Here is a 16,350-nt window from a genome sequence, read left to right as displayed (position 1 = left end):
GTATAGGTTTGTGTAACTCTCAACTTCTCTGAAAACCTACTAAACATGGCGTCTATGTCCTCATGTGTATGCCCAACCATTAAAAATCCCAGCTGGATGGTTTTGAAAACACCCCTTGCAACAAGCATTGACAAATAGGCAAATAAGTATCGATTTTTGTTTTCCCCTGCACAATTATCCAATTGTAGCAACAAGTTCTCTAGAAATCTGCGAAATGTTGACCCCAATTCCTCTTCTGCAATTTCTGACGACTGCACAATGGGCTCTTTTCCATCACTCAAGTTATGGTAGTCCAAAGCATACCTTGAGTTCAAAGCATGTAGTAGTGAAATATTGCTCCTTGGAAGTCCATTTGTTACTAGATCACCAAGAGGATGCTTATCTATCCTCTCGAGGTTATGTAAACAATTAGCAATTGAGCTAATTGTAAGATTTGGATCAGCTGGCCACAAACCATTCAAGACAAAGTGTCCGTAATGACCTTCTCCATGTCCATGAGTGATCATGCCAATCAATGCCACCTGCAGATTATATCCTGAATCCACACCCTTGGGAACAATGCGTAATCTAGGAATGGCAGTCTTCTTCTGATCCATCTTATCATGGATTATGCATACATATTTTTGTGGTTGAGTTTCTGAATACGTGCGCCATGCATAATATAGGCTTCTGCAACTCTTTTGTTGTGCCATGTGAACTTCTCTCTCCCTCAAGAGAAGAGCTCTCTCTTCAAGAGAAGGTTTAGCTTCTAACCTTGCCTTGATTGAGCTACAAATATTGCACTTAGAGAACTCACTCGTCTTTGTTAAAGTGACATGTGGGTACTCTTTGTTCCAAATTCTACCAAAAGAAGATTGGGATAGCTTCTTCTCATAGCCCATTTGGTCAAGTGTCGTGTTGATTTCACATAAAATATCCACTTGTTTGTATGTTGATGGAATCACCAATTGAGTCTCTCTTGAGCCATCTAGCAGTGTTCTACTTCTATGTGGCATCTTCTCAGAGTTGTTTTCCACAAACTCATTTAGTAGTGCTCTTGCTAAACTAGTATGTTGAAGTCCCCTTCTCAATGTACATGTGTTCCCATGTACATATTGGCGCACACCATTTTCAAAGTTCTCCTTGTATCGATAAAATGATGTCTTTGGTATTCCATGTAGCTCATACCATGCTCTACAACAAACAATAGAGCCATTTAGCCTGAATTGGTATCGTGACTTCTCATCTTTCTGATAACATATAGAAAGAACATCATAAACATAATTAGTGCGTGATTTTTGAGACTCTCCCCAAAATTGTTGTCGTAACCTTGTCACCATATCACGATCTGCAAATTGGCAGCATTTTTGTGCACAACAATCAATGCATGATACCCTTGAATTGATTTGTTTGAAAGGTAAAAAGTCGAAGCTGGTGCTGCTTTTGATTTTTGAGTCCTGTTCATGAAAGTGTATCGTCTCTTCCTTGACAACTGGACAACATTACTCCCATCAAGTTTTTTTCCAACATTGCCATCGTTGGATACATCCTCATATGTAGCATGCATGCCATCAACAGGAACAAAGCGTTGTAATGGGCTCCCATTCAACATTGTTGTCTGCTTGATGGGCCACTTTAGCAAAGTGATGCTACCCACTTCAACCACATCATCAATGCTTGCATTTTCTCTTTCAATACCCACACCCACACAATCAGGACCAAGTTCCTGAAAGTTGACATAATCATGTGGAAATACATATAAGATGGTCCCTTCATTCATGGTTTGCATCATTGTGTCATCTTTTAAAAGGACCCTCTGATTTCTCCAAGACTCTCGAATCATTGCTTCAAATTCTGGGCTTGTCATAGGTATTGCATCTGTAACTCTTGCTTGCCAATGTTTACGTAGCCCCTCATTTCTTTAATGGAAGTAAGGTTGGACAAGTGGTGGACCTTGAAACCAAAGCCTCTTTGCTATATAAGAGCATAGGTTGGACCTAGTTTTAATACCCACTGCCACCTATCAACTACTATAAGACTATGCTTTCCAATGTTCAAGTATCCCTTGAGTCTTTCAAGGTTGAACACGTGGTGGACCTTGAAACAAAAATCCCCTTTCTATATTAGAAAGGTTGAACACATGGTGGACCTTGAAACGAAAATCCCCTTTCTTAATCAGAGCATAGCTTGGACAAGTGGTGGACCTAGTTATAATTCCCAATATCCAAGGTGAAACACCTTAGAACCTTGCTACCTTGCTTGCCAATGTTTACGTAGCCCCTCATTTCTTTAATGGAAGCAAGGTTGGACAAGTGGTGGACCTTGAAAGCAAAGCCTCTTTGCTATATGAGAGCATAGGTTGGACCTAGTTGTAATACCCACTGCCACCTATCAACTACTATAGGACTATGCTTTCCAATGTCCAAGTATCCCTTGAGTCTTGCAAGGTTGAACACGTGGTGGACCTTGAAACCAAAATCCCCTTTCCATATCAGAGCATAGCTTGGACAAGTGGTGGACCTAGTTATAAAGCCCCTCCTTTCTTTAATGGAAGAAAGGTTGGAAAAGTGGTGAATCTTGAAACCCAAACCCTTTGGCTATATATAGAGGATATCTTGGACAAGTGGTGGGCTTAGTTGTAGTATCCAATGTCCAAGGTCCAAGGTGAACTATGTAAAGACCTTACTTCCAAAAACAGAGTCGTACAAGTGGTTCTCCTTGAAACCAAAACCTCCTTAGTGTATTAGAACATAGCTTGGAGAAGTGGTGGACTTAGTTGTAATGGTGAATGTCCAAAGAAAACTATTATAGGACCTTGCTTCCCAAATCAAGTTTGGACAAGTGGTGGATCTTGAAACCAAAACCCCCTTACTCTATTAGAGCATAGCTTAGATAAGTGGTGGACCTAGCTGCCATGGAAAATGTTCAATCTGAACTGCTGCAAGACCTTGCTATTAAATGTCTAAGTAGAGCTAGCTTCTTTAATGGAATCAAGGTTGGGAAAGTGGTGCATCTTGAAACCAAAAGCCCTTTATTGTATTAGAGCATAGCTTGGACAAGTGAGGGACCTAGTTTTAATGTGTGATGTCCAAAGAAAAGTATTACAAGACCTTGCTTTCCAATATTTGAATTGGTCAAGTGGTTAAAACTAAGTATAAAACTTTGACCATTTTCTTCTCGAATTGCCAAAAAGCTAGTTTTAGACACTCCTAAATGAAAATGGTTTAGGGTGGCCTTAAACAATGTTTTTTCAAAGACTTGAACAAAAGGGTTGTCGAAGAGTAATGACAATTTATTGTGGCTTGAAGTGCCTGAGTATGTGAAAACAAGCCTAGGTTTTCCACGAGGCAAAAGGTGACATAATAAGAACATTGGAAAGTTAGGATTGACCATGTGGCCTAAACTTTGGCAAGTGAAGTGGTGGCCAAGTTTTGTGGCACAGTGTGCACTTGGTCCTATATGTGTTGACCACTTGGCTAAATCTAGGACCATAAGGCCAAACCTTTGGCACCTTAAATATAGTATGGGACATAATCTAGAACTGCTATAGTAAATTAGTAGTATAGCTAATATGTTAATATTTGTATTATATTTAAGTATATGCTAATATAATTTATGTTCAAAATTTCACTAATGAAGAATGTTCCCATTTAGCACTCCAGATGCGGGGTCTTAGGGCAATGCCACAATGGGGTGACAAGGCAGCGCTTCCACGTGAGGTTTGGGGGTAGCGCTCTTGATGGGGATGTGGAATATAGCGCTCTCGATGGCGGGGCTTGGGAGGTTGATTTTGGGATATTGTTCTGGGCGGGGTCAAGGGGCAGCGCCCAAAGATTTTTTATTTTTTTTTAAGTGAATTCCTAGTATAGAGTTACGCATGTTTTTCATATTTTCAACCATGATTTCTTTAATTTTGGCCGTGTGAATTGGTTAATTTTTTATATTGCTTTTGTTTTTTTTAATCCTATGATAAAACATGGACTTGTAGCATACGTGGCATTCTAATAAACCCTATCAAGATTAGGCACACAGAGAGCGCACGAGAAACGCACACAGAGAAAGCAGGCGAGCAGCAAAAACACAGAAAGCGCACACGGATCGCACACAGTTGGAGTATATGCACGCGTAGAGGAGCAAGCTCGGCATCGTACACAACACACAGGTGGAGTGCACAGGATTGAAAGTTCGCGCACAAGACAAAGAAACAGCAGCGTACACAACGCTTTCCAGAAGGGCAGGATCGGGCAGTCTTCTCAGGAGACATTGCACACCTCACGAATAGAGAAAAAACAGGTATTTCTCTCTCTCTCACTCTCTGTCTTTCTCCATATAGAGAAGATGGTTCTCTGTAGCTCTTCTTGCACACACACTCTCTCGTCAAAAGACAGAGATACATAGTTTAAAAGTATCCCCGCACACATACACATATTCCCACACATCGTCTTCCTCTCTTCCACATACATAACCACAGTGAAATCTGTTATCTTGTTGTCTCTCTCTTGAAAATACATGCACATATTCCCACACATCGTCTTCCTCACTTCCACATACATAACCACAATTAAATCTGTTATCTTGTTGTCTCTCTCTTGAAAATACGTGCACATATTCCCATACATCGTCTTCCTCTCTTCCACATACATAAACACAGTGAAATCTGTTATCTTTCTCTCTCCTCTCTCTAAAAAACAGGTATTTATCTCTCTCTCTCTCTCTCTCTATCTATCTATCTCTGTATTTGCTATCTCTCTCTTGAAAATACATGCTCATGTATGTGTGCGTCTGTGTTATCTATGTGTATGTATGTATATTTGTGTTATTTCATTGTAATACTCATACATAATGCAGATACACAATTACACTTAATTACGATATGCACACATAGTATATATACATACATAAATATCACAAATAACTAACACATTGTAATACTAGTAAAATTGAATGGAAGACTTACTTGCGTGATCTGTTAAAGTCGATTCTTGTAGCGAGTTCTGGATGTATGCTGAGCTGATTTTCCTCTAATCCATTTGTAGATATGATTGTAACTTCTGTTTCTCAAAAATAGTAGTGTTGTTTAGTGATACACCTAATGGACATAAATGGTTTAAACTAGGACATGTAGACCAAAAATACGTGTATTTCTTTGGATGAATATATACACTTTTTGGTGACCCTTACCACAAGTGGTGGACCTTGAGACCAATGGACTATAAGGACCTCCAAACAATACCTTGTACACTCAATCCTTCTTGGTATCTAGGTTGGACAAGTGGTGGACCTTGTTCAAATTCTCTAACCACTCTCTCTAACATGGTGACATAATTTAGGTGTGATAAATTCATATCTATGCAAACTAATATCAGTTTAGGCTTGTTAATTTGAATTTGTTTGAATTTATGTACAATATAATGATTTGAGGTTTGCATATTTGAATTTAGGTGGTATAATGATATCTTTTTGTGGTAAACTTGAATTTCAAATCAATTTTGCGTGGAATATTTTAAATTTAAGTAGTAAAATTTAAATTTTTATAAAAAAGTTTGAATTTTAAAATTTGGGCAGGATAGTTTAAAATTTAGGCGGGATATTTAAGATTTGGGAGGGATATTTTAAATTTAGGCGGGAAGGTTTTGAATTTATAGCGAGATCTCCCTTACATAAGAGAGTATAGGTTGGACAAGTGGTGGACCTTCAAGCTAGAGCATCCATGCTACTGGACATGATAGGTAGGGAATCTAGTTGAATATTGTATGTATAATATATATGTAATAGATCTAGCTTGGACAAGTGGTGGACCTTGGAATAAAACCCCATGTAAAACATATCATGCACATTCCAAGTGGTAAAAAAAAATATCATTTAGAATATAGCCTTATAGGTTGGACAAGTGGTGGACCTTAACACCCAGATATTCTTCATATAATGACATAGACTGGAAAACTGGTGAATCTTGAGACCAAACCATGCTACTAGCGATAATAGCTTGGACAAGTGGTGGACCTTGAAAGTAAACCCCCCATCTACGAAATATCGTGGGTTTAAGGTATTTCGATGGAGCCTAGCATCTTGGAGACATCGTGCATCTTGCTTCTCTTCATGTTTCAATGGAGTCTATCTTGGACAAATGGTGGAGCATCCTTCTCTCCATGTTTCAATGGACCCTAGCTTGGACAAGTGGTGGACCTTTACTTTTCTCTATTATTCAATAGAGTTAGCTTGGACAAGTGGTGGACCTTGGAACCAAACCCCCATTTAAAACCTATCATGGTCACTCCAAGTGGTAATAAAGAATAACCTTTAAGATGTAGCCTTATAGGTTGGACAAGTGGTGGACCTTAACACGCGCATATTCTTAATATAATGACATAGAGTGGAAAAGTGGTGAATCTTGAGACCAAACCACTCAGGCTACTAGCAATAATAGCTTGGACAAGTGGTGGACCTTGAATGTAAACCCCTCATCTACGACATATCGTGGGTTTAATGTATTTCGATGGAGCCTAGCATCTTGGAGACATGGTGTACCTTGCTTCTCCTCATGTTTCAATGGAGCCTACCTTGGACAAATGGTGGAGCATCCTTCTCTCCATGTTTCAATGGACCCTAGCTTGGACAAGTGGTGGACCTTTGTTTCTCTCTATGTTTCAATAGAGTTAGCTTGGACAAGTGGTGGACCTTGGAAGCAAACCCCCATGTAAAACCTATCATGGTCACTCTAAGTGGTAATAAAGAATAACCTTTAAGATGTAGCCTTATAGGTTGGACAAGTGGTGGACCTTAACACGCGCATATTCTTAATATAATGACATAGAGTGGAAAAGTGGTGAATCTTGAGACCAAACCACTCAGGCTACTAGCAATAATAGCTTGGACAAGTGGTGGACCTTGACTGTAAACCCCTCATCTATGACATATCGTGGGTTTAATGTTTTTCGATGGAGCCTAGCATCTTGGAGACATGGTGCACCTTGCTTCTCCTCATGTTTCAATGGAGCCTACCTTGGACAAATGGTGGAGCATCCTTCTCTCCATGTTTCAATGGACCCTAGCTTCGACAAGGGGTGGACCTTTGCTTCTCTCTATGTTTCAATAGAGTTAGCTTGGACAAGTGGTGGACCTTGGAACCAAACCCCCATATAAAACCTATCATGGTCAATCCAAGTAGTAAGAAAGAATAACCTTTAAGATGTAGCCTTATAGGTTGGACAAGTGGTGGACCTTAACACCCACATATTCTTAATAAAAGTGGTGAATCTTGAGACCAAACCACTCAGGCTACTAGCAATAATAGCTTGGACAAGTGGTGGACCTTGAATGTAAACCCCTCATCTACGAAATATCGTGGGTTTAATGTATTTCGATGGAGCCTAGCATCTTGGAGACATGGTGCAGCTTGCTTCTCGTCATGTTTCAATGGATCCTATCTTGGACAAATGGTGGAGCATCCTTCTCTCCATGTTTCAATGGACCCTAGCTTGGACAAGTGGTGGACCTTTGTTTCTCTCTATGTTTCAATAGAGTTAGCTTGGACAAGTGGTGGACCTTGGAAGCAAACCCCCATGTAAAACCTATCATGGTCACTCCAAGTGGTAATAAAGAATAACCTTTAAGATGTAGCCTTATAGGTTGGACAAGTGGTGGACCTTAACACGCGCATATTCTTAATATAATGACATAGAGTGGAATAGTGGTGAATCTTGAGACCAAACCACTCGGGCTAATAGCAATAATAGCTTGGACAAGTGGTGGACCTTGAATGTAAACCCCTCATCTATGACATATCGTGGGTTTAATGTTTTTCGATGGAGCCTAGCATCTTGGAGACATGGTGCACCTTGCTTCTCTTCATGTTTCAATGGAGCCTACCTTGGACAAATGGTGGAGCATCCTTCTCTCCATGTTTCAATGGACCCCAGCTTGGACAAGTGGTGGACCTTTGTTTCTCTCTATGTTTCAATAGAGTTAGCTTGGACAAGTGGTGGACCTTGGAACCAAACCCCCATGTAAAACCTATCATGGTCACTCCAAGTAGTAAGAAAGAATAACCTTTAAGATGTAGCCTTATAGGTTGGACAAGTGGTGGACCTTAACACCCACATATTCTTAATAAAAGTTTTGAATCTTGAGACCAAACCACTCAAGCTACTAGCAATAATAGCTTGGACAGGTGGTGGACCTTGAATGTAAACCCCTCATCTAAAAAATATCATGGGTTTATTATATTTCGATGGAGCCTAGCATCTTGGAGACATGGTGCAGCTTGCTTCTCGTCATGTTTCAATGGAGCCTATCTTGGACAAATGGTGGAGCATCCTTCTCTCCATGTTTCAATGGACCCTAGCTTGTACAAGTGGTGGACCTTTGTTTCTCTCTATGTTTCAATAGAGTTAGCTTGGACAAGTGGTGGACCTTGGAACCAAACCCGCATGTAAAACCTATCATGGTCACTGCAAGTGGTAATAAAGAATAACCTTTAAGATGTAGCCTTATAGGTTGGACAAGTGGTGGACCTTAACATGCGCATATTCTTAATATAATGACATAGAGTGGAAAAGTGGTGAATCTTGAGACCAAACCACTCAGGCTACTAGCAATAATAGCTTGGACAAGTGGTGGACCTTGAATGTACACCCCTCATCTACAACATATCGTGGGTTTAATGTTTTTCGATACAGCCTAGCATCTTGGAGACATGGTGCACCTTGCTTCTCCTCATGTTTCAATGGAGCCTACCTTGGACAAATGGTGGAGCATCCTTCTCTCCATGTTTCAATGGACCCTAGCTTAGACAAGGGGTGGACCTTTGCTTCTCTCTATGTTTCAATAGAGTTAGCTTGGACAAGTGGTGGACCTTGGAACCAAACCCCCATGTAAAACCTATCATGGTCACTCCAAGTAGTAAGAAAGAATAACCTTTAAGATGTAGCCTTATAGGTTGAACAAGTGGTGGACCTTAACACCCACATATTCTTAATAAAAGTGGTGAATCTTGAGACCAAACCACTCAGGCTACTAGCAATAATAGCTTGGACAAGTGGTGGACCTTGAATGTAAACCCCTCATCTACGAAATATCGTGGGTTTAATGTATTTCGATGGAGCCTAGCATCTTGGAGACATGGTGCAGCTTGCTTCTCGTCATGTTTCAATGGAGCCTATCTTGGACAAATGGTGGAGCATCCTTCTCTCCATGTTTCAATGGACCCTAGCTTGGACAAGTGGTGGACCTTTGTTTCTCTCTATGTTTCAATAGAGTTAGCTTGGACAAGTGGTGGACCTTGGAAGAAAACCCCCATGTAAAACCTATCATGGTCACTGCAAGTGGTAATAAAGAATAACCTTTAAGATGTAGCCTTATAGGTTGGACAAGTGGTGGACCTTAACACGCGCATATTCTTAATATAATGACATAGAGTGGAAAAGTGGTGAATCTTGAGACCAAACCACTCAGGCTACTAGCAATAATAGCTTGGACAAGTGGTGGACCTTGAATGTAAACCCCTCATCTACGAAATATCGTGGGTTTAATGTATTTGGATGGAGCCTAGCATCTTGGAGACATGGTGCAGCTTGCTTCTCGTCATGTTTCAGTAGAGCCTATCTTGGACAAATGGTGGAGCATCCTTCTCTCCATGGTTCAATGGACCCTAGCTTGGACAAGTGGTGGACCTTTGTTTCTCTCTATGTTTCAATAGAGTTAGCTTGGACAAGTGGTGGACCTTGGAACCAAACCCCCATGTAAAAACTATCATGGTCACTCCAAGTGGTAATAAAGAATAACCTTTAAGATGTAGCCTTATAGGTTGGACAAGTGGTGGACCTTAACACGCGCATATTCTTAATATAATGACATAGAGTGGAAAAGTGGTGAATCTTGAGACCAATTCACTCAGGCTACTACCAATAATAGCTTGGACAAGTGTTGGACCTTGAGTGTAAACCCCTCATCTACGACATATCGTGGGTTTAGTGTTTTTCGATGGAGCCTAGCATCTTGGAGACATGGTGCACCTTGATTCTCCTCATGTTTCAATGGAGCCTACCTTGGACAAATGGTGGAGCATCCTTTTCTCCATGTTTCGATGGACCCTAGCTTGGACAAGGGGTGGACCTTTGCTTCTCTCTATGTTTCAATAGAGTTAGCTTGGACAAGTGGTGGACCTTGGAACCAAACCCCCATGTAAAACCTATCATGGTCACTCCAAGTAGTAAGAAAGAATAACTTTAAGATGTAGCCTTATAGGTGGGACAAGTGGTGGAACTTAACACCCACATAATTCTTAAAAAAAGTGGTGATTCTGAAGACCAAACCACTCAGGCTACTAGCAATAATAGCTAGGGATAACCATTAAGATATAGTCTTTCAAGGGTGAGAAAGAATAACCATTAACATATAGTCTTATAGGTTGGACAAGTGGTGGACCTTAACACCCAAATATTCTTAATATAATGACATAGAGTGAAAAAGTGGTGAATCTTGAGAGCAAACCACTCATGCTACTAGCGATAATAGGTTGGACAAATTGTTGATCTTGAATGTAAACTCGCCATGTACAAATAAAGTGGGTTTAAGGTATTTCGATGGAGGCTAGCATCTTGGAGATATGGTGCAGCTTGCTTCTCTCCATGTTTCAATGGAGTCTATCTTGGACAAATGGTGGAGCATCCTTCTCTCCATGTTTCAATAGACCCTAGCTTAGACAAGTGGTGGACCTTTGCTTCTCTCTATGTTTCAATAGAGTTAGCTTGGACAAGTGGTGGACCTTGGAACCAAACCCCTATGTAAAACCTTTCATGGTCACTCCAAGTGGTCAGAAAGAATAACCATTAAGATATAGTCTTATAGGTTGGACAAGTGGTGGACCTTAATACCCAAATATTCTTAATATAATGACACAGTTGAAAAAGTGTGAATCTTGAGACCAAACCTCTCATGCTACTAGCGTTAATAGGTTGGACAACTGGTGGACCTTGAATGTAAACCTTCCATGTTTCAATAGAGTTAGCTTCGACAAATGGTGGAGCATCCTTCTCTCCATGTTTCAATGGACCTAGCTATGGACAAGTGGTGGACCTTTTGCATCTCTCTAAGAAAGAATAAAGTTAGCTTGGGATAAGGGGTGACCTTGGACCAAACCCCTATGTAAAACATATCATGGACATTTCAAGTGTGAGAAAGAAAACCCTTTAAGATATACCCTTATAGGTTGGACAAGTGGTCGACCTTAACACTTAGATCTTCTTTTATATCATGACATAGAGTGGAAAAGTGGTGAATCTTGAGACCAAACCATTCATGCTACTAGGATAATAGCTTGGAAAAGTGAATGGCCTTGACGTTAAACCCCACATGTAAACAATAATCGTGGGTTTTAAGGTAATCTCAATGGATTCCTAGAATCTTGGAGACATGGTGCAACTTGCTTCTTTTCATGTTTCAATGAAGCCTATCTTGCACCAAATGGGGGATCAGCCTTCACTAAATTCTCAGTGAGCCTAGCTTGGACAAGTGGTGGACCTTTGCTTCTCCTCTATGTTTCCATAGAGTTAGCTTGGACAAGTGGTGGACCTTGAACCAAACCCCCATGTAAAACAATCATGGTCATTCCAGTGTGTGAGAAATAATACCCATTTAAGATCTCGCCTATAGGTGGGACAAGTGGTCCGCCCTTAAAACCAAGCCATCTATCATAATATTAAACGACATAGAGTGGAAAAGTGGTAAATCTTGAGACCAAACCACTCATGCTACTAAGAATAATAGGTTGGACAAGTGGTGGACCTTGAATGTAAACCCCCCATGTACGAAATATCATGGGTTTAAGGTATTTCAATGGAGCCTAGCATCTTGGAGACATGGTGCAGATTGCTTCCCTTCATGTTTCAATGGAGCCTATCTTGGACAAATGGTGGAGCATCCTTCTCTCCATGTTTCAATGGAGCCTAGCTTGGACAAGTGGTGGACCTTTGCTTCTCTCTATGTTTCAATAGAGTTAGCTTGGACAAGTGGTGGGCCTTGGAACCAAACTCCCATGTAAAACCTATCTTGGTAACTCCAAGTGGTGAGAAAGAATAAAGTTTAAGATATAGCCTTATAGGTTGGACAAGTGGTGGACCTTAGCACCCAGATATTCTTAATAGAATGACATAGAGTGGAAAAATGGTGAATCTTGAGACCAAACCACTCATGCTACTAGAGATAATAGGTTGGACAAGTGGTGGACCTTGAATGTAAACCCCCATGTACAAAATATCATGGGTTTGAGGTATTTCAATGGAGCCTAGCATCTTGGAGACATGGTGTAGCTTGCTTCTCTTCATGTTTCAATGGAGCGTATCTTGGACAAATGGTGGAGCATCCTTCTCTCCATGTTTCAATGGACCCTAGCTTGGACAAGTGGTGGACCTTTGATTCTCTCTATGTTTCAATAGAGTTAGCTTGGACAAGTGGTGGACCTTGAAACAAAACCCCCATGTAAAACCTATGCTGGTCACTCCAAGTGGTGAGAAAGAATAACCCTTAAGATATAGCCTTATAGGTTGGACAAGTGGTGGACCTTAACACCCAAATATTCTTAATATAATGACATAGAGTGAAAAAGTGGTGAATCTTGAGACCAAACCACTCATGCTACTAGCGTTAATAGGTTGGACAAGTGGTGGACCTTGAATGTAAACCCCCCATGTTTCAATAGAGTTAGCTTCGACAAATGGTAGAGGATCCTTCTCTCCATGTTTCAATGGAGCCTAGCTTGGACAAGTGGTGGACCTTTGTTTCTCTCTATGTTTCAATAGAGTTAGCTTGGACAAGTGGTGGACCTTGGAGCCAAACCCCCATGTAAAACATATCATGGACATTTCAAGTGGTGAGAAAGAATACCCTTTAAGATATACCCTTATAGGTTGGACAAGTGGTCGACCTTAACACCCAGATCTTCTTAACGTAATGACATAGAGTGGAAAAGTGGTGAATCTTGAGACCAAACCACTCATGCTACTAGAGATAATAGGTTGGACAAGTGGTGGACCTTGAATGTAAACTCCCCATGTACAAAATATCGTGGGTTTAAGGTATTTCAATGGATCTTAGCATCTTGGAGACATGGTGCAGCTTGCTTCTCTTCATGTTTCAATGGAGCCTATCTTGGACAAATGGTGGAGCATCCTTCTCTCCATGTTTCAATGGACCCTAGCTTAGACAAGTGGTGGACCTTTGCTTCTCTCTATGTTTCAATAGAGTTAGCTTGGACAAGTGGTGGAACTTGGAACCAAACCCCCATGTAAAACCTATCATGGTCATTCCAAGTGGTGAGAAAGAATACCCTTTAAGATATAGCCTTATAGGTTGGACAAGTGGTGGACCTTAACACCCAGATCTTCTTAATATAATGACATAGAGTGGAAAAGTGGTGAATCTTGACATCAAACCACTCATGCTACTAGTGATAATAGGTTGGACAAGTGGTGGACCTTGAATGTAAACCCCCCATGTACGAAATATCATGGGTTTAAGATATTTCAATGGAGCCTAGCATTTTGGAGACATGGTGCAGCTTGCTTCTCTTCATGTTTCAATCAAACCTGGCTTGGACAAATGGTGGAGCATCCTTCTCTCCATGTTTCAATGGAGCCTAGCTTGGACAAGTGGTGGACCTTTGATTCTCTCTATGTTTCAATAGAGTTAGCTTGGACAAGTGGTGGACCTTGGAACCATACCCCTATGTAAAACCCATCATGTGCATTCCAAGTGGTGGTAAATAATACCATTTAAGATATAGCCTTATAGGTTGGACAAGTGGTGGACCTTAACACCCAGATCTTCTTAATATAATGACATAGAGTGGAAAAGTGGTGAATCTTGAGACCAAACCACTCATGCTACTAGGGATAATAGGTTGGACAAGTGGTGGACCTTGAATTTAAACCCCACATATACAAAATATCATGGGTTTAAGGTATTTCAATGGAGCCTAGCATCTCAAAGACATGGTGCATCTTGCTTCTCTTCATGTTTCAATGGAGCCTATTTTGGACAAATGGTGGAGCATCCTTCTCTCCATGTTTCAATGGACCCTAGATTGGACAAGTGGTGGACCTTTGCTTCTCTCTATGTTTCAATATAGTTAGCCTATATTAGACAATTAGTAGACCTCGAATCTCTCCATGTTGTCTAGAGCTGAGCTTGGACAAGTGGTGGACCTTACTTCTCCCTTCCCTTAGTTTACTAGCTTAAATGATCACTATGTATACTTGCTTAGATCTAGCTTGAACAAGTGGTGGAACTTGTATTCACACAAACTTAATCCATTACAAAAAAGTATATGTTAAAATAACATTTGGTTTTTTTTGTTTCAGGAAAGATGGCTCCAAAAAAACAGGTTGCAAGGGTTGCTGTCTCAGTTGACTATACTTGCAATGATCTTAGGAAATGGTATTTGGACATACATGGTATAGAGGGTGCACAATTTCATAAGGTGCATCTATTTATTGCCAAAAAGGAGAATGACAGCTTGTTTGAAGATGTTGGACAAGTTGTGGAAGCATCTGTCTCTGTAGTTGATAGTCATCCAGAGGTGGAATGCATTGACATTCTAGTTCCAATGAATCTAGAATTTCAACTATCTCCAGGAGCATATGCATTGGAGCGCATGTCTAGAAACAAAGAAGAGACAATGTTTTCTCGAGGATGGAAGTTTGCAGAATCAAATCCAAATATCACAGCAGATCAACTTCAAAGCTCCATCATTGCCACACTACAACGAAAAAAGGTGAAAGCTTCACGACCACCATCCACAAAGAAGCAAGCAAAAGTGCAGAAAGTAGAAGCTAAGCGAACTAGTTCCATTTTGGATGTAGACAAGGCATCTTTGGCATCCTCATCAACAGAGGGTTCAATGTCAAAGATGAGAATTGTGGATCCAGATGTTTTAGAAGCTGAGGCCATGAAAGGACAAGAAAAAGATACAGGTGGAATGAATAAGTACATAAATTATTTTCCTTTCCAATATAGGGAATTTGATATCCCTATTCAAAATTGTTGGCTTGCTCCTGATCACTATAATGCACGTATTATGGATAAAAAACACGCTGAAAGTGTGTTATTTGGATTTTCACGGAGTACGACCAAGCCTGCAGCATGTGCATATTTGATGCCTGTTCGAAATGCAAAATCAAAGAAGGGGACTCCTTTGGCAGTAGAAGAGGTAGAGGAGCAAAAAATTAAAGATTATCATTATTGGATTCTTGATGGGCAGCATTCAATCTATGCTGCAAAAGTTTTGCTTCACAATGAACAAAACAACAAAGAGATCTTTGAAAGACTGATTAGCGTGTATAAATTTAGAAAGGCTCGCATTGTTGTGAATGCTCCTCCATTTGTTGCAACTGCTATATCTGCCATTGCAAATGAGGAGGCTCAGGCATTGTATGTCAAGCAACCTTACAGCCAAATATTGAGACATTTACGGAGTCAATGGATCTTCTCAGGACGACCACCAAAGGCAGCAAGTGGAATTGCAGAGGGACATGCATCTCGTGCCGGATGGGATGTAAGTTATTTTCTTTGTCTTTTTGATAGTGTTTAATTAACAAATCTTGCTCAATAGTTTAATTATTTCTCTATTTCTTTTTAGGCTTTTCTTCGATTGGCAAGAATGAGTGCAGCAGCAAGTTGGATTGCTAAACAGGCACACATGGTCACGTACTCTGATTTAGTTTATGATTGCTGGATAGAAATCATTGAAAATCTAGAAGAGGAGAATAAGAAACCCCCAACAACTGTATTTAGATACCTTTGTGGCCTTGAGGAATCAGAGGTAAAGACTATTCAAGAAGAGATTAGAGATGAGAAGATTTTACTGTCAAAGAGTGCAAAGGATGGTGATGCAACTGACATGTATGATCGAATCAAGCAGTTGAAGCAAGACAAATTGATTCAAGATGCACTTCTTGAAGGCTTCAACAATTTGAATGAGTCTTCACCATGTAAAGACTGGGAGGAGGTGGTCAAAATGTATAACATCAATGATGTTGTTTATAAAACAATTTTAATGCTATGCGAGGAATGGATCAGATCTAGTTTGACGCGTGGAACAAAGAAAATGGCTTTTCCAGATGGAGCAATAAAATACATGCAATGGGCAATTCACCTTCAAAAGGAGAAAACTGAGCCTAGAGATTTGCCATGGTCAATCTATGTGGTGAGCCTACAAATGGAAGGCAATCTCTACTTGATGCGCCACTTCAATAATAAAGTGCCTATTGGCTTATGTGTTTTAGATATGACAAAAAACGTTGGAGGCAATTTGAAGTGGAGTGAGGAGACATTTAACAATGCTTTGGATGGGATCTTGGCTATTGCTGGAGGGTC

Source organism: Adiantum capillus-veneris, chromosome 28 (assembly GCF_014529385.1).
Source record: "Adiantum capillus-veneris isolate H3 chromosome 28, ASM1452938v2, whole genome shotgun sequence".
NCBI lineage: Eukaryota > Viridiplantae > Streptophyta > Polypodiopsida > Polypodiales > Pteridaceae > Adiantum > Adiantum capillus-veneris.
Note: the sequence above shows the minus strand (reverse complement) of the source record.